Here is a 23,546-nt window from a genome sequence, read left to right on the forward strand (position 1 = left end):
CTAACCAGAGGTACAGTTTGGACTTGGGGGTACTTACCTTCTTACCTTAAGTCATGCTGTCTCACTTGAGGCTTACACCTACTTACTTTCTGAGTTGATGTAACAGCTTGTGGCCCTACAAGTGATTTTCTTGAACTCTCTAACTTTGTTTCAGTCTTTTATCCAAGAAGTGCATCAGAACTATAGACTGTGTCCAAATGACTTTGGCTGTCCTGGCTCCCTAAAGGCACTCTTCTAAATCCATTGACTTTGGCATTGCTTATCGCCCCATAGGTTGTGGCTTCTTGAATGCTGGTACTGCTGGGAAAGGCTTCGCTAGACTTCATTGGAGGATTCCGTTGTCCTCACATATTCTGAGAATCTGTTCTAACCTTTTTACTTCCCTTCATCTTTCGTTTCTGCAACTCTGAATCTGCAAAGTATGTCAGTGTAATATATGAGTGCACATATTCTCCTTGTGATTGAAGTCACCTCCGGCTGTAGGAAAAGCATAAGACGCATATCCACAGATTATGCACTGGCTTGGTGGATTCTGAAAAGTCATTTCAAAGTTTACTCGTATTGGTACTATCTTTTGCCTTTTTAAAGAATGCTTATTTAAAACTGATGTTAAATAAATAAATAACTGTTTAGAACTGAAACCTTGAGTGTAAGTGTTACTTGGCTACTTGTATTGGCGGACTTCACTTGTACACCTCTACACCTCACATTTACCCCTCCTGAGATAAGCCTGGCTGCTCAGTCACACTACCAACGTGTGTAGTACAGGCCTATACCAATAGGTGGGTTACCTAATGCCGAGTAGACAAGTATTGCGTGGTCTCATACAGTGTGACTGCGCCGATTCTTACCTAACAGGCATACCTGTAATAGATGAGTTTCCTGAATCTGTAATGAGTCCGTAGTTTTTTTTTTGTTAGGTGTTGAAATGCCATCTGTCACTAACGTTACCAAATACCAAAAAAGTAGATTGGGGCAGGGTGGGTGGTTTGGGGGCGCGGATCAGACCTTATGGAATTGGGCACACTGCATTTGGGGCGAAAGTAGCAGGACTTTTTTCGTGGCTCAACACCCCTCACGGGAGGCGGATTTAACGGTTGCCAGGCAGATAAATGGCGGCTAGGCTCCTATACTAGGCCCCGCCCATTCCACACAGCACAGGGCGCTTTCTGCTCTGACAGGCCTGCATTCGGGTGGCGTGTTTTCGGCTCACTTGCCCCGTGACTGCTGCCAGGGAGCGCACGTGCCATCGCCTTGTGGCTCAGTGTGGATCTTAACATTTGTCAGCTCTCAGCCCTGAGGGAACATGGCAGCTTCCCCAGTATAAAGAAAGCCAAACAAGGTTGGTGCCCAATGAAGAGGGGTTTGGTCACTGATGAAAAAGAAAAACGCTGTTCTTGCGGCGTGTTTCGCATGTCAGTCGTCGCAGTGTGGAGGGCTTGTTATATACAAATGTCATTATCTCCTTCTAAATACATGCAGCAACTGGAAGGTTTTTAAATATTACTACAATCCACATCTGCACGCTGCTCTGTGTTGCTTTTTTTTAATTACGTTTCCTTTATTTAGGAAGTTTACGCAGCACAGCTCTATCCTAGAAGGCGCCATATGGCCTGCTTTACAAAAGGAATGGAAGGGAAAAATCCCATTGGAAACGTTTTGTAAATCAGGCACATAGCGGTGTGGTATGGTTGGGGACTGTCACAGCATTCTATCATCTTATTAATAAACTCATAGATACAGCATCTGGACCTGCAGCCATCACAAGCAGCTCATCACAAGCAGCTCATCACAAGCAGCCATCACAAGCAGCTCATCACACTGGTGCCACAAACATCAATTGTCTTCTTGTTTGTTTTTTAACACTGTCCGCGTTGATCCGTTTTGCATCTAAAGTAAACGCAGGTACAAGATATTGTAAAGGGCTCTGTAATTCCATACTAGTAAACCCTTATACAGATCCGAGGTTTTCACTCTCCAACCCGTGCGGCAGAAGCTTAACACTGTGCAATTCTGCCGCGTAGCAATGCATGGCTGCAGCAACGCCCGCACAGACAGAATGGCATCACTTTTCTGCTACAAGGAGGCGTGTGTTCATCTAGCATTGAAATCAAAGCCTGCGGAGGAGGCCCAGCTGTTTCCAGTTAGCCAGACCCCTAGACAGAGGGAACTGTACATTGATAGCAAAGCCTGCTGAGGAGGCCCAGCTGTTTCCAGTTAGCCAGACCCCTAGACAAGAGGAGGCCCATCTGTTTCCAGTTAGCCAGACCCCTAGACAAGAGGAGGCCCATCTGTTTCCAGTTAGCCAGAGCCCTAGACACGGGGAACTGTACATTGATAGCAAAGCCTGCGGAGGAGGCCCAGCTGTTCCCAGTTAGCCAGACCCCTAGACACAGGGAACTGTACATTGATAGCAAAGCCTGTGGAGGAGGACCAGCTGTTCCCAGTTAGCCAGACCCCTAGACACAGGGAACTGTACATTGATAGCAAAGCCTGCGGAGGAGGCCCAGCTGTTCCCAGTTAGCCAGAGCCCTAGGCACAGGTAACTGTACATTGATAGCAAAGCCTGCGGAGGAGGCCCAGCTGTTCCCAGTTAGCCAGAGCCCTAGACACGGGGAACTGTACATTGATAGCAAAGCCTGCGGAGGAGGCCCAGCTGTTCCCAGTTAGCCGGACCCCTAGACACAGGGAACTGTACATTGATAGCAGCGCCTGCGGAGGAGGCCCAGCTGTTTCCAGTTAGCCAGACCCCTAGACACAGGGAACTGTACATTGATAGCAAAGCCTGCGGAGGAGGCCCAGCTGTTCCCAGTTAGCCAGACCCCTAGACACAGGGAACTGTACATTGATAGCAGCGCCTGCGGAGGAGGCCCAGCTGTTCCCGGTAAGTCAGACCCCTAGACACAGGTAACTATACATTGATAGCAAAGCCTGCGGAGGAGGCCCAGCTGTTCCCGGTTAGCCAGACCCCTAGACACAGGGAACTGTACATTGATAGCAAAGCCTGCTGGGGACACTCAGCTGTTTCCGGTTAGTCAGACCCCTAGACACAGGTAACTGTACATTGATAGCAAAGCCTGCGGAGGAGGCCCAGCTGTTTCCAGTTAGCCAGACCCCTAGACACAGGGAACTGTACATTGATAGCAAAGCCTGCTGAGGAGGCCCAGCTGTTTCCAGTTAGCCAGACCCCTAGACACAGGTAACTGTACATTGATAGCAAAGCCTGCTGGGGAGGCCCAGCTGTTTCCAGTTAGTCATAGCCCCTAGACACAGGGAACTGTACATTGATAGCAAAGCCTGCAGAGGAGGCCCAGCTGTTTCCAGTTAGCCAGACCCCTAGACACAGGGAACTGTACATTGATAGCAAAGCCTGCTGAGGAGGGCCAGCTGTTTCCAGTTAGTCATAGCCCCTAGACACAGGGAACTGTACATTGATAGCAAAGCCTGCTGAGGAGGCCCAGTAAACCTGTTAAAGCATATCAATCTTTTACGATACTCTTAGATATTTGGACGTGTTATGGACTTACAAAAAATATCTAACAACTGTTCAGATTAACTCATTTTTTATTTTGTTTATTTAGTTTTGTAAAGTGGATGGCAATGAAACTACAAATTATACTGTCGAGGTCGAGCTACTGTATGTATAAATCCATGGTATTGTCCGTGGTCAGTGCGGAATTCATTGCGAACCGCTCATACCACACAGGCACGTTTTACTTGTTGAACGCGAAATCCCAGATTTCCATGAATCCACCATGTAAAGCCACGAAATGCCACAAGTCTGTACCACCTGTGTAAGAGATACAGAAATAGTTTACTTAAATGAACCCAATAATTGTATTTTTTTACACTACCTTGTAAAATGTAAGGCATTGTTATGCTTTAAAAAGTACCTTTTCATGCAAAGTACTGACAGTACTTGTGATTTCCAGCAGGAATCAATTAGAAATGTGAATGCACATTCCAGCAAAAAGAGTTTGGGAAATACTTCCAAGTAAAAGAAACGTAATTGTTTGGACTATAAATCTAAAGATGAACACTTTGGTTTCAGATAAGAATAAGCAATTTATTCAATTTATAGAAATATTCTTTCGTCAACGATCAATCGAAGTTATATTGATGTAGGGGAACAACATATTATGTGATTCGTCCCGGTCATCAAACACAACATATATAGAGTGAACTTACTCGTTACTGGATTACGAGGGCGAACTGTAGCTTGAAGTTCATGCATACGGAGCATCATCATTCGTTACAAGGATCTTGTAAGGCTAGCGGCCCTGAAGTCATGCAGCTCGGTAACGCATTGTGGTGGTGTGTCTTATTCATCAATGTAGGCTAAGCAGCCAGAGTTTTCTCTGCAACAGAAGTTCTCCACCAGAGTAGGCATAAACTAACAACGATGGCAGGTACACCAGGTGGAAACATGTTCCAGGCGACTTCGTTCAGGCTCCGGTGTTTGATCCTCATGGCTTTCATCTGATATCACATCGTCTTGAGTTTTTTCTCTTTCAAGGATTTCCTCTTCTGAATATTCGGGCTCGTACAGTTAGGGCTGAATTATTGCTATAGTTACTGAATAGTGAAGAAGCACAGAATCAACTGTGAGGTAAATAAATACTTTTTTGTTTGTGTACAGCAAAGAAAAGAGGTTTCCCATTAACACTGAATGTAAAAGAAAGACAAGTGGAGAAACAGCCACGTTACAAAAACACACCATGAAAAGACAAGATTAATAGGCTCAAACGTTGAAAGTTTGCAAGCACACATGTGTAAATATGGTCTGGTAAAGACATTTGTCCATAATATACAAAATGAAAAGCAACTACCGAGTTAATTCATTTTATGCAGTATAAGACCTTTTCTCAGTGTGTCGTACTTGGCAGATAACTGAACAGAGCGGAAACAAGTCAGGGAAGCCCGAAATTAAATGCACTGACACAAAGGAAAAAGAAACTCCAATGTTTTGTGATCAGAAAGTGTTTGTTTACACTTGTCGAGGAACAAGGCATCTTGGCATTTCAATGGAGACACGTCAATAGATTGCACACAGAGGACTTTAACAGAGACGTGCATTGGCGGTGTGAAATGGGGCATGAGCTTCTAGTGATGTCAGCATTAGGGGCGGGGATCTGAATTTGTCCCGCAAGTGCTCTTGAACTTAGGGCGGTGGGTCAACAGATAAGATTAGCACAAGATGGCGGTACCCAACCCGTCTTTTTCGCATTTGTTAAAGTGAGAAAAACTCAGGTAAGTTGCATTGGGCTTTTTTTAAGAACGATCGATGTATGATCTAAAATACATGCCCGGTCGACTGGGCCAATACAATTTCTGAGCAAACTACCCCACCAATAAATATCTATATCAACTAAACATGGCAATATGTGCTCAGTTCCTTAAATTGTCAACATTCTGGTTTCATCATTTAACCAGAGTGTGTGATCCTGGGCAAATCATTTAATCACACTGTGTCTTATCTGCAGCTCTGTAAGTGATTCAGTTCATAGCTTATGTTAATATATCATGCTATTACAGAAAAAAGCCTAATGACTATAGAGTTTCTCCATATATAATAATAGTGCAATTTACATATTTTGCAGCACAATGTTATTTGCCACTGACTGATGATGCTCCTTGTGGTGCCCTTTTGTGTGAAGTCCTTTCTGTTAAGGAAATCCATATGCAAATTAGGAGGTTTGCATGTATTTTGCCCCAGACAGCCTGGACAGTGATAGAGAATTTTAATTTCTGTGCTAATTCCCTTCAACCTTAGAGACTTTTGCTGGACTTAGGACTTTTTAATTTTAACCCTGGAGTGAGTGAGACCTTTTTCTCACTCTCTCATGTGTTTTCACCTGGTTTGGATTACGTGTTTCCTCTGTTTTTGGAGTCTGACAAACTCCATAGGCATCTGCTTTTTTGTATGGTGACATTCAACACCTTCAGTGCAGTGTCACAGAGAAATCCTTTTGATTTCTCATAAGGTTTAACTACCTTTTCTTTTGTGAACTACTGTTCCCAAGAATAGTCAAGTGAAATTGACTTGACTTGCCTTTTCTCTTTGTAGGTCCAGCACACCCCATCTTATATGTGGAATGCTGGGGGGTTACTTAGTAGCCCCTTATCCTACTTTCCAATACAACATGTTTATGTTACCCTCCCTACTTTAAATGGCTGGTGGCAGTGGTTTACTTTTTCCTACCATTGAGACTTTCTACCGCAGGCTGAACCCTCAGCTGCAGTACAGAACCCACGGGTGACAAATTTTGTCAAAATGGCTCCTGTCTTCTTTATTTGCCATTTTGTTGTTTGTGTGGTCTTTCTTTGATTTTACTCTATGTGTTGAGACAGGTTTGAGCCCTTTGTTTGTCTTACCTTTGTTGGGCTTCAGCCCTGAAGCCCGCCCCTGGCTCCAGTGTGTCTGGGAGGACAGGATGTGAGGGAGGGTCCTGAAACTCCCTGTCCTTAGTCTCTAGGAGCGCCTAAATGAAACTAGTCCTGATTGGCTGGCAGCCACACTGCTGTGTGATTGACAGCGTAGGCTGTGCATGCATGGGAGAAACCTGCTTAAAAGGCAAGGGATTTGGGACTAAAGGCAGAGTTGATCACTGGAAGAACATCCGAAAAAGTAACCATGAACAAAACTTGCTGCATCCTCCTGGACCTTCAATTGCCTGGTGAATCCCTGCTGACCTCCTTTTTCACCTTGGCAGAGATGCTCTGACGGAACAACGTCTCCCCTTGGATTAGTGGGACCAACTAATCCTGAGACAAACTCCACTTGGCGCCATCCCCGACTGGCTGTGCCTCTCCTTTGCTGCAGAAGCCTAATGCCATGGGTCGAGTGTCCATAATAGAGAACAACGTCTGCCGCGGAACGAATCTGGCCAAAAGTTCCTGGAGCCTCCTAAGGGCACTCCAGAAGCACCAGAGTGCGGGACTGAGGGAGCATGCAGAGTCCACCCGGTGTCCAATGATCCGCATCAGTGCTGTTTACTAAGCGATGAAACCACGAAGTGCGGCTGAAACTGAAAGCGCCCCTAGTTGCGGACGACCTTCCAGGGGACTGCCGCGGGAGCCCTCCAGATGTCCTCCCTCTTGTCCCCAGAATTGAGGCTCAGGAACCAGGGTCTGCTTGGCTGTAGCAAGATGATATCCAGCTGGACCACTTTTTCTTCTAACCAGAGGTACAGTTTGGACTTGGGGGTACTTACCTTCTTACCTTAAGTCATGCTGTCTCACTTGAGGCTTACACCTACTTACTTTCTGAGTTGATGTAACAGCTTGTGGCCCTACAAGTGATTTTCTTGAACTCTCTAACTTTGTTTCAGTCTTTTATCCAAGAAGTGCATCAGAACTATAGACTGTGTCCAAATGACTTTGGCTGTCCTGGCTCCCTAAAGGCACTCTTCTAAATCCATTGACTTTGGCATTGCTTATCGCCCCATAGGTTGTGGCTTCTTGAATGCTGGTACTGCTGGGAAAGGCTTCGCTAGACTTCATTGGAGGATTCCTCTGTCCTCACATATTCTGAGAATCTGTTCTAACCTTTTTACTTCCCTTCATCTTTCGTTTCTGCAACTCTGAATCTGCAAAGTATGTCAGTGTAATATATGAGTGCACATACTCTCCTTGTGATTGAAGTCACCTCCGGCTGTAGGAAAAGCATAAGACGCATATCCACAGATTATGCACTGGCTTGGTGGATTCTGAAAAGTCATTTCAAAGTTTACTCCTATTGGTACAATCTTTTGCCTTTTTAAAGAATGCTTATTTAAAACTGATGTTAAATAAATAAATAACTGTTTAGAACTGAAACCTTGAGTGTAAGTGTTACTTGGCTACTTGTATTGGCGGACTTCACTTGTACACCTCTACACCTCACATTTACCCCTCCTGAGATAAGCCTGGCTGCTCAGTCACACTACCAACGTGTGTAGTACAGGCCTATACCAATAGGTGGGTTACCTAATGCCGAGTAGACAAGTATTGCGTGGTCTCATACAGTGTGACTGCGCCGATTCTTACCTAACAGGCATACCTGTAATAGATGAGTTTCCTGAATCTGTAATGAGCCCGTAGTTTTTTTTTGTTAGGTGTTGAAATGCCATCTGTCACTAACGTTACCAAATACCAAAAAAGTAGATTGGGGCAGGGTGGGTGGTTTGGGGGCGCGGATCAGACCTTATGGATTTGGGCACACTGCATTTGGGGGGAAAGTAGCAGGACTTTTTTCGTGGCTCAACACCCCTCACGGGAGGCGGATTTAACGGTTGCCAGGCAGATAAATGGCGGCCAGGCTCCTATACTAGGCCCCGCCCCTTCCACACAGCACAGGGCGCTTTCTGCTGTGACAGGCCTGCATTCGGGTGGCGTGTTTTCGGCTCACTTGCCCCGTGACTGCTGCCAGGGAGCGCACGTGCCATCGCCTTGTGGCTCAGTGTGGATCTTAACATTTGTCAGCTCTCAGCCCTGAGGGAACATGGCAGCTTCCCCAGTATAAAGAAAGCCAAACAAGGTTGGTGCCCAATGAAGAGGGGTTTGGTCACTGATGAAAAAGAAAAACGCTGTTCTTGCGGCGTGTTTCGCATGTCAGTCGTCGCAGTGTGGAGGGCTTGTTATATACAAATGTCATTATCTCCTTCTAAATACATGCAGCAACTGGAAGGTTTTTAAATATTACTACAATCCACATCTGCACGCTGCTCTGTGTTGCTTTTTTTTAATTACGTTTCCTTTATTTAGGAAGTTTACGCAGCACAGCTCTATCCTAGAAGGCGCCATATGGCCTGCTTTACAAAAGGAATGGAAGGGAAAAATCCCATTGGAAACGTTTTGTAAATCAGGCACATAGGGGTGTGGTATGGTTGGGGACTGTCACAGCATTCTATCATCTTATTAATAAACTCATAGATACAGCATCTGGACCTGCAGCCATCACAAGCAGCTCATCACAAGCAGCTCATCACAAGCAGCCATCACAAGCAGCTCATCACACTGGTGCCACAAACATCAATTGTCTTCTTGTTTGTTTTTTAACACTGTCCGCGTTGATCCGTTTTGCATCTAAAGTAAACGCAGGTACAAGATATTGTAAAGGGCTCTGTAATTCCATACTAGTAAACCCTTATACAGATCCAAGGTTTTCACTCTCCAACCCGTGCGGCAGAAGCTTAACACTGTGCAATTCTGCCGCGTAGCAATGCATGGCTGCAGCAACGCCCGCACAGACAGAATGGCATCACTTTTCTGCTACAAGGAGGCGTGTGTTCATCTAGCATTGAAATCAAAGCCTGCGGAGGAGGCCCAGCTGTTTCCAGTTAGCCAGACCCCTAGACAGAGGGAACTGTACATTGATAGCAAAGCCTGCTGAGGAGGCCCAGCTGTTTCCAGTTAGCCAGACCCCTAGACAAGAGGAGGCCCATCTGTTTCCAGTTAGCCAGACCCCTAGACAAGAGGAGGCCCATCTGTTTCCAGTTAGCCAGAGCCCTAGACACGGGGAACTGTACATTGATAGCAAAGCCTGCGGAGGAGGCCCAGCTGTTCCCAGTTAGCCAGACCCCTAGACACAGGGAACTGTACATTGATAGCAAAGCCTGTGGAGGAGGACCAGCTGTTCCCAGTTAGCCAGACCCCTAGACACAGGGAACTGTACATTGATAGCAAAGCCTGCGGAGGAGGCCCAGCTGTTCCCAGTTAGCCAGAGCCCTAGGCACAGGTAACTGTACATTGATAGCAAAGCCTGCGGAGGAGGCCCAGCTGTTCCCAGTTAGCCAGAGCCCTAGACACGGGGAACTGTACATTGATAGCAAAGCCTGCGGAGGAGGCCCAGCTGTTCCCAGTTAGCCGGACCCCTAGACACAGGGAACTGTACATTGATAGCAGCGCCTGCGGAGGAGGCCCAGCTGTTTCCAGTTAGCCAGACCCCTAGACACAGGGAACTGTACATTGATAGCAAAGCCTGCGGAGGAGGCCCAGCTGTTCCCAGTTAGCCAGACCCCTAGACACAGGGAACTGTACATTGATAGCAGCGCCTGCGGAGGAGGCCCAGCTGTTCCCGGTAAGTCAGACCCCTAGACACAGGGAACTGTACATTGATAGCAAAGCCTGTGGAGGAGGACCAGCTGTTCCCAGTTAGCCAGACCCCTAGACACAGGGAACTGTACATTGATAGCAAAGCCTGCGGAGGAGGCCCAGCTGTTCCCAGTTAGCCAGAGCCCTAGGCACAGGTAACTGTACATTGATAGCAAAGCCTGCGGAGGAGGCCCAGCTGTTCCCAGTTAGCCAGAGCCCTAGACACGGGGAACTGTACATTGATAGCAAAGCCTGCGGAGGAGGCCCAGCTGTTCCCAGTTAGCCGGACCCCTAGACACAGGGAACTGTACATTGATAGCAGCGCCTGGGGAGGAGGCCCAGCTGTTTCCAGTTAGCCAGACCCCTAGACACAGGGAACTGTACATTGATAGCAAAGCCTGCGGAGGAGGCCCAGCTGTTCCCAGTTAGCCAGACCCCTAGACACAGGGAACTGTACATTGATAGCAGCGCCTGCGGAGGAGGCCCAGCTGTTCCCGGTAAGTCAGACCCCTAGACACAGGTAACTATACATTGATAGCAAAGCCTGCGGAGGAGGCCCAGCTGTTCCCGGTTAGCCAGACCCCTAGACACAGGGAACTGTACATTGATAGCAAAGCCTGCTGGGGACACTCAGCTGTTTCCGGTTAGTCAGACCCCTAGACACAGGTAACTGTACATTGATAGCAAAGCCTGCGGAGGAGGCCCAGCTGTTTCCAGTTAGCCAGACCCCTAGACACAGGGAACTGTACATTGATAGCAAAGCCTGCTGAGGAGGCCCAGCTGTTTCCAGTTAGCCAGACCCCTAGACACAGGTAACTGTACATTGATAGCAAAGCCTGCTGGGGAGGCCCAGCTGTTTCCAGTTAGTCATAGCCCCTAGACACAGGGAACTGTACATTGATAGCAAAGCCTGCAGAGGAGGCCCAGCTGTTTCCAGTTAGCCAGACCCCTAGACACAGGGAACTGTACATTGATAGCAAAGCCTGCTGAGGAGGGCCAGCTGTTTCCAGTTAGTCATAGCCCCTAGACACAGGGAACTGTACATTGATAGCAAAGCCTGCTGAGGAGGCCCAGTAAACCTGTTAAAGCATATCAATCTTTTACGATACTCTTAGATATTTGGACGTGTTATGGACTTACAAAAAATATCTAACAACTGTTCAGATTAACTCATTTTTTATTTTGTTTATTTAGTTTTGTAAAGTGGATGGCAATGAAACTACAAATTATACTGTCGAGGTCGAGCTACTGTATGTATAAATCCATGGTATTGTCCGTGGTCAGTGCGGAATTCATTGCGAACCGCTCATACCACACAGGCACGTTTTACTTGTTGAACGCGAAATCCCAGATTTCCATGAATCCACCATGTAAAGCCACGAAATGCCACAAGTCTGTACCACCTGTGTAAGAGATACAGAAATAGTTTACTTAAATGAACCCAATAATTGTATTTTTTTACACTACCTTGTAAAATGTAAGGCATTGTTATGCTTTAAAAAGTACCTTTTCATGCAAAGTACTGACAGTACTTGTGATTTCCAGCAGGAATCAATTAGAAATGTGAATGCACATTCCAGCAAAAAGAGTTTGGGAAATACTTCCAAGTAAAAGAAACGTAATTGTTCGGACTATAAATCTAAAGATGAACACTTTGGTTTCAGATAAGAATAAGCAATTTATTCAATTTATAGAAATATTCTTTCGTCAACGATCAATCGAAGTTATATTGATGTAGGGGAACAACATATTATGTGAGTCGTCCCGGTCATCAAACACAACATATATAGAGTGAACTTACTCGTTACTGGATTACGAGGGCGAACTGTAGCTTCAAGTTCATGCATACGGAGCATCATCATTCGTTACAAGGATCTTGTAAGGCTAGCGGCCCTGAAGTCATGCAGCTCGGTAACGCATTGCGGTGGTGTGTCTTATTCATCAATGTAGGCTAAGCAGCCAGAGTTTTCTCTGCAACAGAAGTTCTCCACCAGAGTAGGCATAAACTAACAACGATGGCAGGTACACCAGGTGGAAACATGTTCCAGGCGACTTCGTTCAGGCTCCGGTGTTTGATCCTCATGGCTTTCATCTGATATCACATCGTCTTGAGTTTTTTCTCTTTCAAGGATTTCCTCTTCTGAATATTCGGGCTCGTACAGTTAGGGCTGAATTATTGCTATAGTTACTGAATAGTGAAGAAGCACAGAATCAACTGTGAGGTAAATAAATACTTTTTTGTTTGTGTACAGCAAAGAAAAGAGGTTTCCCATTAACACTGAATGTAAAAGAAAGACAAGTGGAGAAACAGCCACGTTACAAAAACACACCATGAAAAGACAAGATTAATAGGCTCAAACGTTGAAAGTTTGCAAGCACACATGTGTAAATATGGCCTGGTAAAGACATTTGTCCATAATATACAAAATGAAAAGCAACTACCGAGTTAATTCATTTTATGCAGTATAAGACCTTTTCTCAGTGTGTCGTACTTGGCAGATAACTGAACAGAGCGGAAACAAGTCAGGGAAGCCCGAAATTAAATGCACTGACACAAAGGAAAAAGAAACTCCAATGTTTTGTGATCAGAAAGTGTTTGTTTACACTTGTCGAGGAACAAGGCATCTTGGCATTTCAATGGAGACACGTCAATAGATTGCACACAGAGGACTTTAACAGAGACGTGCATTGGCGGTGTGAAATGGGGCATGAGCTTCTAGTGATGTCAGCATTAGGGGCGGGGATCTGAATTTGTCCCGCAAGTGCTCTTGAACTTAGGGCGGTGGGTCAACAGATAAGATTAGCACAAGATGGCGGTACCCAACCCGTCTTTTTCGCATTTGTTAAAGTGAGAAAAACTCAGGTAAGTTGCATTGGGCTTTTTTTAAGAACGATCGATGTATGATCTAAAATACATGCCCGGTCGACTGGGCCAATACAATTTCTGAGCAAACTACCCCACCAATAAATATCTATATCAACTAAACATGGCAATATGTGCTCAGTTCCTTAAATTGTCAACATTCTGGTTTCATCATTTAACCAGAGTGTGTGATCCTGGGCAAATCATTTAATCACACTGTGTCTTATCTGCAGCTCTGTAAGTGATTCAGTTCATAGTTTATGTTAATATATCATGCTATTATAGAAAAAAGCCTAATGACTATAGAGTTTCTCCATATATAATAATAGTGCAATTTACATATTTTGCAGCACAATGTTATTTGCCACTGACTGATGATGCTCCTTGTGGTGCCCTTTTGTGTGAAGTCCTTTCTGTTAAGGAAATCCATATGCAAATTAGGAGGTTTGCATGTATTTTGCCCCAGACAGCCTGGACAGTGATAGAGAATTTTAATTTCTGTGCTAATTCCCTTCAACCTTAGAGACTTTTGCTGGACTTAGGACTTTTTAATTTTAACCCTGGAGTGAGTGAGACCTTTTTCTCACTCTCTCATGTGTTTTCACCTGGTTTGGATTACGTGTTTCCTCTGTTTTTGGAGTCTGACAAACTCCATAGGCATCTGCTTTTTTGTATGGTGACATTCAACACCTTCAGTGCAGTGTCACAGAGAAATCCTTTTGATTTCTCATAAGGTTTAACTACCTTTTCTTTTGTGAACTACTGTTCCCAAGAATAGTCAAGTGAAATTGACTTGACTTGCCTTTTCTCTTTGTAGGTCCAGCACACCCCATCTTATATGTGGAATGCTGGGGGGTTACTTAGTAGCCCCTTATCCTACTTTCCAATACAACATGTTTATGTTACCCTCCCTACTTTAAATGGCTGGTGGCAGTGGTTTACTTTTTCCTACCATTGAGACTTTCTACCGCAGGCTGAACCCTCAGCTGCAGTACAGAACCCACGGGTGACAAATTTTGTCAAAATGGCTCCTGTCTTCTTTATTTGCCATTTTGTTGTTTGTGTGGTCTTTCTTTGATTTTACTCTATGTGTTGAGACAGGTTTGAGCCCTTTGTTTGTCTTACCTTTGTTGGGCTTCAGCCCTGAAGCCCGCCCCTGGCTCCAGTGTGTCTGGGAGGACAGGATGTGAGGGAGGGTCCTGAAACTCCCTGTCCTTAGTCTCTAGGAGCGCCTAAATGAAACTAGTCATGATTGGCAGGCAGCCACACTGCTGTGTGATTGACAGCGTAGGCTGTGCATGCATGGGAGAAACCTGCTTAAAAGGCAAGGGATTTGGGACTAAAGGCAGAGTTGATCACTGGAAGAACATCCGAAGAAGTAACCATGAACAAAACTTGCTGCATCCTCCTGGAACTTCAATTGCCTGGTCAATCCCTGCTGACCTCCTTTTTCACCTCGGCAGAGATGCTCTGACGGAACAACGTCTCCCCTTGGATTAGTGGGACCAACTAATCCTGAGACAAACTCCACTTGGCGCCATCCCCGACTGGCTGTGACTCTCCTTTGCTGCAGAAGCCTAATGCCATGGGTCGAGTGTCCATAATAGAGAACAACATCTTCCGCAGAACGAATCTGGCCAAAAGTTCCTGGAGCCTCCTAAGGGCATTCCAGAAGCACCAGAGTGCGGGACTGAGGGAGCATGCAGAGTCCACCCGGTGTCCAATGATCGGTTGCGGACGACCTTCCAGGGGACTGCCGCGGGAGCCCTCCAGATGTCCTCCCTCTTGTCCCCACAATTGAGGCTCAGGAACCAGGGTCTGCTTGGCTGTAGCAAGATGATATCCAGCTGGACCACTTTTTCTTCTAACCAGAGGTACAGTTTGGACTTGGGGGTACTTACCTTCTTACCTTAAGTCATGCTGTCTCACTTGAGGCTTACACCTACTTACTTTCTGAGTTGATGTAACAGTTTGTGGCCCTACAAGTGATTTTCTTGAACTCTCTAACTTTGTTTCAGTCTTTTATCCAAGAAGTGCATCAGAACTATAGACTGTGTCCAAATGACTTTGGCTGTCCTGGCTCCCTAAAGGCACTCTTCTAAATCCATTGACTTTGGCATTGCTTATCGCCCCATAGGTTGTGGCTTCTTGAATGCTGGTACTGCTGGGAAAGGCTTCGCTAGACTTCATTGGAGGATTCCTCTGTCCTCACATATTCTGAGAATCTGTTCTAACCTTTTTACTTCCCTTCATCTTTCGTTTCTGCAACTCTGAATCTGCAAAGTATGTCAGTGTAATATATGAGTGCACATACTCTCCTTGTGATTGAAGTCACTTCCGGCTGTAGGAAAAGCATAAGACGCATATCCACAGATTATGCACTGGCTTGGTGGATTCTGAAAAGTCATTTCAAAGTTTACTCGTATTGGTACAATCTTTTGCCTTTTTAAAGAATGCTTATTTAAAACTGATGTTAAATAAATAAATAACTGTTTAGAACTGAAACCTTGAGTGTAAGTGTTACTTGGCTACTTGTATTGGCGGACTTCACTTGTACACCTCTACACCTCACATTTACCCCTCCTGAGATAAGCCTGGCTGCTCAGTCACACTACCAACGTGTGTAGTACAGGCCTATACCAATAGGTGGGTTACCTAATGCCGAGTAGACAAGTATTGCGTGGTCTCATACAGTGTGACTGCGCCGATTCTTACCTAACAGGCATACCTGTAATAGATGAGTTTCCTGAATCTGTAATGAGCCCGTAGTTTTTTTTTGTTAGGTGTTGAAATGCCATCTGTCACTAACGTTACCAAATACCAAAAAAGTAGATTGGGGCAGGGTGGGTGGTTTGGGGGCGCGGATCAGACCTTATGGATTTGGGCACACTGCATTTGGGGGGAAAGTAGCAGGACTTTTTTCGTGGCTCAACACCCCTCACGGGAGGCGGATTTAACGGTTGCCAGGCAGATAAATGGCGGCCAGGCTCCTATACTAGGCCCCGCCCCTTCCACACAGCACAGGGCGCTTTCTGCTGTGACAGGCCTGCATTCGGGTGGCGTGTTTTCGGCTCACTTGCCCCGTGACTGCTGCCAGGGAGCGCACGTGCCATCGCCTTGTGGCTCAGTGTGGATCTTAACATTTGTCAGCTCTCAGCCCTGAGGGAACATGGCAGCTTCCCCAGTATAAACAAAGCCAAACAAGGTTGGTGCCCAATGAAGAGGGGTTTGGTCACTGATGAAAAAGAAAAACGCTGTTCTTGCGGCGTGTTTCGCATGTCAGTCGTCGCAGTGTGGAGGGCTTGTTATATACAAATGTCAGTATCTCCTTCTAAATACATGCAGCAACTGGAAGGTTTTTAAATATTACTACAATCCACATCTGCACGCTGCTCTGTGTTGCTTTTTTTTAATTACGTTTCCTTTATTTAGGAAGTTTACGCAGCACAGCTCTATCCTAGAAGGCGCTAATGGCCTGCTTTACAAAAGGAATGGAAGGGAAAAATCCCATTGGAAACGTTTTGTAAATCAGGCACATAGGGGTGTGGTATGGTTGGGGACTGTCACAGCATTCTATCATCTTATTAATAAACTCATAGATACAGCATCTGGACCATCAGCCATCACAAGCAGCTCATCACAAGCAGCTCATCACAAGCAGCCATCACAAGCAGCTCATCACACTGGTGCCACAAACATCAATTGTCTTCTTGTTTGTTTTTTAACACTGTCCGCGTTGATCCGTTTTGCATCTAAAGTAAACGCAGGTACAAGATATTGTAAAGGGCTCTGTAATTCCATACTAGTAAACCCTTATACAGATCCGAGGTTTTCACTCTCCAACCCGTGCGGCAGAAGCTTAACACTGTGCAATTCTGCCGCTTAGCAATGCATGGCTGCAGCAACGCCCGCACAGACAGAATGGCATCACTTTTCTGCTACAAGGAGGCGTGTGTTCATCTAGCATTGAAATCACAGCCTGCGGAGGAGGCCCAGCTGTTTCCAGTTAGCCAGACCCCTAGACAGAGGGAACTGTACATTGATAGCAAAGCCTGCTGGAGAGGCCCAGCTGTTTCCAGTTAGCCAGACCCCTAGACAAGAGGAGGCCCATCTGTTTCCAGTTAGCCAGACCCCTAGACAAGAGGAGGCCCATCTGTTTCCAGTTAGCCAGAGCCCTAGACACGGGGAACTGTACATTGATAGCAAAGCCTGCGGAGGACGCCCAGCTGTTCCCAGTTAGCCAGAGCCCTAGACACGGGGAACTGTACATTGATAGTAAAGCCTGCGGAGGAGGCCCAGCTGTTCCCAGTTAGCCAGACCCCTAGACACAGGGAACTGTACATTGATAGCAGCGCCTGCGGAGGAGGCCCAGCTGTTTCCAGTTAGCCAGACCCCTAGGCACAGGGAACTGTACATTGATAGCAAAGCCTGCGGAGGAGGCCCAGCTGTTCCCAGTTAGCCAGACCCCTAGACACAGGGAACTGTACATTGATAGCAGCGCCTGCGGAGGAGGCCCAGCTGTTCCCAGTTAGCCAGACCCCTAGACACAGGGAACTGTACATTGATAGCAGCGCCTGCGGAGGAGGCCCAGCTGTTCCCAGTTAGCCAGACCCCTAGACACAGGGAACTGTACATTGATAGCAAAGCCTGCGGAGGAGGCCCAGCTGTTCCCAGTTAGCCAGACCCCTGTACATTGATAGCAAAGCCTGCTGGGGAGACCCAGATGTTCCCGGTAAGTCAGACCCCTAGACACAGGTAACTGTACATTGATAGCAAAGCCTGCGGAGGAGGCCCAGCTGTTTCCAGTTAGCCAGACCCCTAGACACAGGGAACTGTACATTGATAGCAAAGCCTGCTGGAGAGGCCCAGCTGTTTCCAGTTAGCCAGACCCCTAGGCAAGAGGAGGCCCATCTGTTTCCAGTTAGCCAGACCCCTAGACAAGAGGAGGCCCATCTGTTTCCAGTTAGCCAGAGCCCTAGACACGGGGAACTGTACATTGATAGCAAAGCCTGCGGAGGACGCCCAGCTGTTCCCAGTTAGCCAGAGCCCTAGACACGGGGAACTGTACATTGATAGTAAAGCCTGCGGAGGAGGCCCAGCTGTTCCCAGTTAGCCAGACCCCTAGACACAGGGAACTGTACATTGATAGCAGCGCCTGCGGAGGAGGCCCAGCTGTTTCCAGTTAGCCAGACCCCTAGGCACAGGGAACTGTACATTGATAGCAAAGCCTGCGGAGGAGGCCCAGCTGTTCCCAGTTAGCCAGACCCCTAGACACAGGGAACTGTACATTGATAGCAGCGCCTGCGGAGGAGGCCCAGCTGTTCCCAGTTAGCCATACCCCTAGACACAGGGAACTGTACATTGATAGCAGCGCCTGCGGAGGAGGCCCAGCTGTTCCCAGTTAGCCAGACCCCTAGACACAGGGAACTGTACATTGATAGCAAAGCCTGCGGAGGAGGCCCAGCTGTTCCCAGTTAGCCAGACCCCTGTACATTGATAGCAAAGCCTGCTGGGGAGACCCAGATGTTCCCGGTAAGTCAGACCCCTAGACACAGGTAACTGTACATTGATAGCAAAGCCTGCGGAGGAGGCCCAGCTGTTTCCAGTTAGCCAGACCCCTAGACACAGGGAACTGTACATTGATAGCAAAGCCTGCGGAGGAGGCCCAGCTGTTTCCGGTTAGCCAGACCCCTAGGCACAGGTAACTGTACATTGATAGCAAAGCCTGCGGAGGAGGCCCAGCTGTTCCCAGTTAGCCAGACCCCTAGACACAGGGAACTGTACATTGATAGCAAAGCCTGCTGAGGAGGCCCAGCTGTTTCCAGTTAGCCAGACCCCTAGACACAGGGAACTGTACATTGATAGCAAAGCCTGCTGGGGAGGCCCAGCTGTTTCCAGTTAGTCATAGCCCCTAGACACAGGGAACTGTACATTGATAGCAAAGCCTGCGGAGGAGGCCCAGCTGTTTCCAGTTAGCCAGACCCCTAGACACAGGGAACTGTACATTGATAGCAAAGCCTGCTGAGGAGGCCCAGCTGTTTCCAGTTAGCCAGACCCCTAGACACAGGTAACTGTACATTGATAGCCAAGCCTGCTGGGGAGGCCCAGCTGTTTCCAGTTAGTCATAGCCCCTAGACACAGGGAACTGTACATTGATAGCAAAGCCTGCAGAGGAGGCCCAGCTGTTTCCAGTTAGCCAGACCCCTAGACACAGGGAACTGTACATTGATAGCAAAGCCTGCTGAGGAGGGCCAGCTGTTTCCAGTTAGTCATAGCCCCTAGACACAGGGAACTGTACATTGATAGCAAAGCCTGCTGAGGAGGCCCAGTAGACCTGTTAAAGCATATCAATCTTTTACGATACTCTTAGATGTTTGGACGTGTTATGGACTTACAAAAAATATCTAACAACTGTTCAGATTAACTCATTTTTTATTTTGTTTATTTAGTTTTGTAAAGTGGATGGCAATGAAACTACAAATTATACTGTCGCGGTCGAGCTACTGTATGTATAAATCCATGGTATTGTCCGTGGTCAGTGGGGAATTCATTGCAAACCGCTCATACCACACAGGCACGTTTTACTTGTTGAACGCGAAATCCCAGATTTCCATGAATCCACCATGTAAAGCCACGAAATGCCACAAGTCTGTACCACCTGTGTAAGAGATACAGAAATAGTTTACTTAAATGAACCCAATAATTGTATTTTTTTACACTACCTTGTAAAATGTAAGGCATTGTTATGCTTTAAAAAGTACCTTTTCATGCAAAGTACTGACAGTACTTGTGATTTCCAGTAGGAATCAATTAGAAATGTGAATGCACATTCCAGCAAAAAGAGTTTGGGAAATACTTCCAAGTAAAAGAAACGTAATTGTTCGGACTATAAATCTAAAGATGAACACTTTGGTTTCAGATAAGAATAAGCAATTTATTCAATTTATAGAAATATTCTTTCGTCAACGATCAATCGAAGTTATATTGATGTAGGGGAACAACATATTATGTGAGTCGTCCCGGTCATCAAACACAACATATATAGAGTGAACTTACTCGTTACTGGATTACGAGGGCGAACTGTAGCTTCAAGTTCATGCATACGGAGCATCATCATTCGTTACAAGGATCTTGTAAGGCTAGCGGCCCTGAAGTCATGCAGCTCGGTAACGCATTGCGGTGGTGTGTCTTATTCATCAATGTAGGCTAAGCAGCCAGAGTTTTCTCTGCAACAGAAGTTCTCCACCAGAGTAGGCATAAACTAACAACGATGGCAGGTACACCAGGTGGAAACATGTTCCAAGCGACTTCGTTCAGGCTCCGGTGTTTGATCCTCATGGCTTTCATCTGATATCACATCGTCTTGAGTTTTTTCTCTTTCAAGGATTTCCTCTTCTGAATATTCGGGCTCGTACAGTTAGGGCTGAATTGTTGCTATAGTTACTGAATAGTGAAGAAGCACAGAATCAACTGTGAGGTAAATAAATACTTTTTTGTTTGTGTACAGCAAAGAAAAGAGGTTTCCCATTAACACTGAATGTAAAAGAAAGACAAGTGTAGAAACAGCCACGTTACAAAAACACACCATGAAAAGACAAGATTAATAGGCTCAAACGTTGAAAGTTTGCAAGCACACATGTGTAAATATGGTTTGGTAAAGACATTTGTCCATAATATACAAAATGAAAAGCAACTACCGAGTTAATTCATTTTATGCAGTATAAGACCTGTTCTCAGTGTGTCGTACTTGGCAGATAACTGAACAGAGCGGAAACAAGTCAGGGAAGCCCGAAATTAAATGCACTGACACAAAGGAAAAAGAAACTCCAATGTTTTGTGATCAGAAAGTGTTTGTTTACACTTGTCGAGGATCTAAACAGAAGAACGTACCCTTGCTAGTAATTATTTTCATATTATTTCTTTTTTTTCCACTTGTTTCAAATAATAAATTAATATCTTTGAGAGGTTTCCGAATTATAGAAATCCTAAAGTGGGATCTGCCGCTGTTCTTATATAACCACCCAAATAGTAAAGTAGCTATGTGTTTCAAAGGACAAACATTACAGTGATGCTTCCAGTGTTTGAGAAATAAAATAAGAGGAGACTAATATAATTAAGGAAGAGTACAGGACAGTCACTTTCTACTTCCGAAGGTATCAAAAACATACATTTAAAGAAAACCTGAACACATAATCGGAAGTCAACAAAAATATAATCTCAACCTAAAATAGAATAAAATACAAATACATCCACATGATACATTTAGGAGGCAACGTTTTTTGTAAAAAGAGATTACAATGTGCATAAGTGTTTTGACACAATTATATACAAAAACCAAAAAAACATAGAACATTGGATTTATATTCATTTCTTTACATTATAATGACTAAATCATAAAGAAGAGTGCAAGTAGGACATATATGTGATACTGGTTCAGTAGATAAACAAGTATCATAGCCCAATTTCTAGGTATTGTTCAGTAATAGTCCCTTTTTGCAATTGTTAGTTTCAAGCAATTAATACTGCAGGGTCTTTGGTACAAGATATCTTTTTATCCTTGCCAACGTGAAATTTGATGGTTGGAACCGAAATGCAAGTTCCAAACGATCAGGGGTATGTATATATGATTTGAATCCCTGTCTTCGTCACGTTTCGGCGGTTATTCTATTACGATAGGTCCGCCTTCATCAGGGCTCCTAGTTGGTGACCCTGTGGAAAGTATATGGATATCGAGTCAGAAGGGTGGATGTGAAGAGGCGGTGGTCCCTAGTACTTAGGGCACTGTACAAATAAAAATATTTAAAAACTCTCGGCACCGGTGGCCGGCTTACCTGCCGGTGTTTGAGATCCCAGAGGTTCGGGTGTGGGACACACGGGGAAGAAAATCAGGCGACAAGACCATGCGTCTATGTGAATACTGAGAACTCTCAAGTAAAGTCACAATCACGTCTTAGTGATATCCTGCATAAGGTATGAAGATGATAGAAAAGAGAGGAACAGAGACTATAAATCAGAGGTCTGGACCCCAGGTTGTGTGGTGCTAATAGGTAATTGCTAAACAACCACATATAGCAAAGGTATAGATAGTGAGGAATTATGCTCTATCTATATTAATTACCTGATAGTAGAGAGATTTTACACCGCTTGGGTAAATTTTCACCTCTGTCAGTGTTTTGTGGAACGTGGTTGTTCACTGTAGGCTGGTGGCTGTTGCCTGTGTGAGGAAAGCACAACTAAGCACCAGGACTCGTTTGTTCCGAGGATATTGAGATGGTGGATTAAATCCTGTGCACAAAATATATATGTGACTTAACGTGGTGACTGATGGTGCTTATGTCCAAGACCAGGATAGTGACAGGAGTACTCCAAAGATACGCGTTGTGTGTTTGGAAGCCAAAGTGCATTGATGATGCCAAGTGCACGTGAAATTTGCAAAAAACACAGTGCAACGGCCGGTCTGAGTGTTTTAGACTCAATTACATGAGTCGAAGTGCCGGATGCATGGGCTTCGAAAGGAGTATTGAGTAAAGAGCGAGCCGGTGGCATGAGGGGTTAAGGGCTGCATGCGGGGAAAAGACGTGCCTGTTGAAAAGGACAAAAAAAGGGGAAGGACCCTTTTTACGCTTACCCGCTGCAATGCTTTTTTTGACCTGTTGTACGACTCAGCAGACGTCCGCTGCAAGGGGGAGAGGCTGGAGGCTTGTCTCGACCGTCTCGTCTGGTTCGAGGGTGTGTGTAGACTGTGGCTGCCTGCTTGGGGAAGCCGGGGCCGGAATGATCACGCATGCGCAAAGGCCGCGTAGTTGATCGCTGTCATGGCGACCCGAGAAAGAGTCACTCGAGCATGCTGGGAGAAAGTACCAGTTTACAGTGTGCCTCGGTGTAAAGAAAGTGTGGCTGTCAGCCTCATATAAAGTCGTGCACTGAGCCTGGAGGTAAGAGGAAGAATACATAACTCCGTGCGTAGGTTTAATATATAACAAAGACAGAGAGCAACAGGAGCTTTGTTTCTCGCAGCTTGTTGATGAGAGCTAATGCGCGTGGGGAAAGGCTAATTAGTGGTAGTGGGCAGAGACGTGGGAGCAGACATATGTCACAATGGTTATATTACTGGCTGAAAAATTTCATTGAGCCCATGGTGGTAAGTGTTTAATCGATGTATCCACCTGGACTCCTTCCTAAGAAGACTGTGTTGAATGTCGGGGCTCCCCTTGATTTTCTCGAGTACCCACCAAAGAAGGTTGTTTGGTGTGTGGTTAGCCTCCATGTAGTGTGTAACTAGAGGTGATGTGAGATTCTTACACCTAATTCTAGATCTATGTTCCGAGATCCGGATGTTAACTGCTCTTGTAGTTTGACCTATGTATCGAAGTCCACAGGGGCATTCGATACAGTAAATCACATTCTGGCTTTTGCAGTTTGTGAGGTCCTTCAGAAGCCATTTGCGTTGTCCAATTTGGAAACTGCACATTTTCTTTGTGAATTGGCAGGCCACGCAATTGCCACATGGGTGATGGCCCTGCAGTGGTCTTAATGTTCGTGTGGAATTCTTATTTGGCTGAAATTGGGAATGTACTAGATGTTCCTTAATGTTTTTTGCTCTTTTATA

The sequence above is a fragment of the Ambystoma mexicanum genome, chromosome 5p, assembly GCF_040938575.1.
Source record: "Ambystoma mexicanum isolate Mex_15411 chromosome 5p, UKY_AmexF1_1, whole genome shotgun sequence".
Taxonomy (NCBI): Eukaryota; Metazoa; Chordata; class Amphibia; order Caudata; family Ambystomatidae; genus Ambystoma; species Ambystoma mexicanum.